Genomic DNA, 3090 nt, shown 5'->3' on the forward strand with positions numbered 1-3090 from the left:
AAGGTCTCCTGCTGGGGGGTTGTCCCTTGAGGATATTACAGGAAGTTTCTATGGGTCAGACAAACTGACTCTGCAGAGCCCAGAGAAGGTTTTGATGGGGGTAATTAGCAAATCTCTTGCTTTGGTACATTAAGTGCTTAACATTTCACATTTAATTCATCTATTTCTGTATATGCTCTATATGGTAGATAGAGCAGGCTTTATCACCCCCGTTTTCCATATGGAAGCTGAGGTTTAGTCAGGTTAAGTGACTTCCCAAGACCACACAGCTCTTAGTATGGTTTTCTTATTTATTTACCTGTTTATTTCTTTAACTATAGTTGATTTACAGAAAATATGGAACGTTGCACGAATTTGCGTGTCATCCTTGTACGGGGCCATAATGATCTTCTCGTGTGTCGTTCCAATTTTAGTATACGTGCTGCCGAAGCAAGCGCCTTAGTACTGTTTTCTGATGCAGAGTCCAGGATTCCACCAGTGTGCTTGTGTCAACTCACCTGTTCGTCCTTCTGGGCTCTGTGGGGACCTCAGCACCAAGCGAGAGATGAGTCAGGGGCTCAGATTAAATGTATACATTTGTTTGCTGTGGGATCTATGTGAGAAGCAGTAGTGCACACAGCCTTCACAGTTCTTGCAAACACTGGGCACTTGATAAACCCTCTCTGTATGACCGGAGCATCATAGGCTGTAGCATAAATAAGTTCGGGAACAGAAATCACTGCCCTTATAGTCTGTGACTTCCAAAACCATTTAGTTTCCTAGAGAAGAGCATGGACTAGAGAGCAGCTGCAGTCCTTCAGTACAGTTCACAGATATTTATTGCATACCAGTACTAATTACAAACCATGGTATTTATTTGGTACTTACTCTTACTTGGACACTTCTAAATATTTGTACATGAATAAACTCAGTCCTCACAGCGATGCTATTATTACTATTCAGTAATAGTACTTACAGCTATTATTATCTTTCCCACTTAGTAGGTAAGGAAATTAAAGCACAGAGAAGTGAATTACTTGCTCAAAGTCTTATAACCAGGATACAATGGAACCAAAATCTGAACCCAGCCAGCACTTGGGCTATGCTGTGCTGTCTCTCTGGATCTTAGGAGCTGTGCTAAGTGATGAAGAGACCAAACTCAACAAGGTTTCTTTCTCAGTAAATTCAGAGTCTATGTGGGAGACAGACATAGGCGAAGTGCAGTTCTGTGTGAGAATTGCCACAGGACAAGTACAGACAAGGCACAGTTAACACACAACACCTAGCACACCTACCATTCCCAGGGTTCTCAGGGAGGTATTCCTGGATGCAGTGAGGTTTCCACTGAGTCAAGAAGGACAAGTGAAGGTTTGTCAGTCCTTAGCACCTGAGGGAGCTGATCTGGAGTACCAGGAATAGCTTCAAAGAAGCACAGAGGCAAGAAATGACACAGTTCATTCAGAGTTTCTGCAATTTTGAGGGACTGTGGTACAGAATGCCAGGCAGTGATAAGCAGAAACAGAAGCTGAAAAAGTAGGCAGGGGCCAGGTCGTGCTGGGCTTTGTAGACCGTGCACAGTAGGTTGGATTTCATCATGGAGACCATGAGGCGCCATGGAAGGCGGTTAAGTAAGAGAGTCACATGAGATTTGTGTTTTAGGAAGAGACTCCAGAATAGCTTCAGAGGACAGTTTGGAGGTGGCAGTTGAGATGAATGGCAGTCAGACTAGCTGTGCAACTTGTTATGAAAAATGATGGGGACTTTGTAAACTAGGGCAATGGTGGTGAGAATTTAAGTGAGAGAGAGAACTCTGGACTTTCATACCTGCTATTCCTAGGGCTAGTCCTATTAATATCATTAGTTTCCTTTACTATCTTGCCCAAGTTGGCCAAGTTATTCATCTGCCTTGGAGGAGAGTGTTACAGAAAGACAACACATCAATTTGGATACTTTCTGCTCCAAATAAGAAAAATCCAAGTGGAAATGGTTTAAAGAATGAGGAAAATGTGTTATTTCATATAGGAAGTTTTGAGTTAGGGCACGTTTAAGTTTGGTTAATTCAGCAGCTCAGTGACAACAGCAAGGAATCATTTTTTTCCCATTTATCTGCTCCGCCTTCTCAGTGTCACCGGTCTCCCCTATGTCTAGGTATCCTCATGGTCTCAAAATGGCTGCCACAGTCCTAGGAATCGATATCAGCAAACAGATTAGGGAGGAGTTCAGCCTCCCCTGACACGCGCAGACGCATGCTACAAAATCAGGGTTCTTGGTGCAAGGAAGGAGGAAGGAAGCATTTGAAGAGACAACTAACAGTGCCTGCTGAGGGTGCAAAGAGAAAGGTAACGTTCAGCTTCTTGCATCGAAAGAATAGGATTGTGCAGCAAGAATCAAGCCTTGTGTTCCACATTATTTGAACAAATTATCTGAATTTTTTCATCGGTTCTTTTAGTGTGCCAATAGAAAGGTTTAGCGGGTCTGGTCATAGTTTCAGGTAAAGGAAGTGTAGACCCGGACAAGGATGTAGGGGAAGACAGTCTTTTCTGATCCCAGGAGATGGTGAAGGAGAGAGAGAAGGCAGGTGAGACGGGAGATGTCATCCTGCTTTCCCTTCTTGGCGCTGGTTGGGGAAGCGGCAGTAGCGTGCGGTGTGGAGGCGTCGGGGCACAGGCTGTGGGAGGCAGTGAGAGGGGGAGGCCCGCGCTCCACCCCGCCATTTGGAATTCTGAGAGGAGCCTGCTCTGCGCAGGGCCTCGTGAGGAGAGGGGAGCAGTGTGGTCAGACAGAGCAAGGTCTCCCTGGTGCTCCTGAGGTTTTTCTCAGTTCAACACTATAGAAGCTGAGTTGACGCACAGTCGGCCAGTCTTGGGAACAGCACTGCAGGCAACTCTTCACAAGCCAGGGGACTGGATAGCGGACATGGTGGAGACCCAAAAGTTTCCCAGGGGCCGGAAGAATAAAGCACAAGTTCGCCATCTGTAGGACGCCCGGCCGGCAGCAGGAATCTGGACCCAGCAGGGTGTGCAGTGCCAGCCAGGGCACACCGAGGACTCCGTGTCTGCCAGCGCCAGGCTCTGCCCTCCTCCACTGCTGGGAGGCCACATACCCCTTCCT

The 3090-nt window shown here is 46.5% G+C and overlaps 1 non-coding gene across 1 annotated transcript; it reads right to left on the reverse strand.

Annotated features, from left to right (window-relative positions):
* Nucleotides 1–330: 330 nt before the first annotated feature.
* LOC114888458 lies at nucleotides 331–437 on the reverse strand. The gene has a single exon (XR_003791793.1). It is a non-coding gene; the product is annotated as a U6 spliceosomal RNA (small nuclear RNA).
* Between the last annotated feature and the right edge of the window lie 2653 nt (nucleotides 438–3090).

Source organism: Monodon monoceros, unplaced genomic scaffold (genome assembly GCF_005190385.1).
Source record: "Monodon monoceros isolate NGI ecotype Baffin Bay Population unplaced genomic scaffold, NGI_Narwhal_1 Super_Scaffold_8, whole genome shotgun sequence".
NCBI classification, from domain to species: Eukaryota; Metazoa; Chordata; class Mammalia; order Artiodactyla; family Monodontidae; genus Monodon; species Monodon monoceros.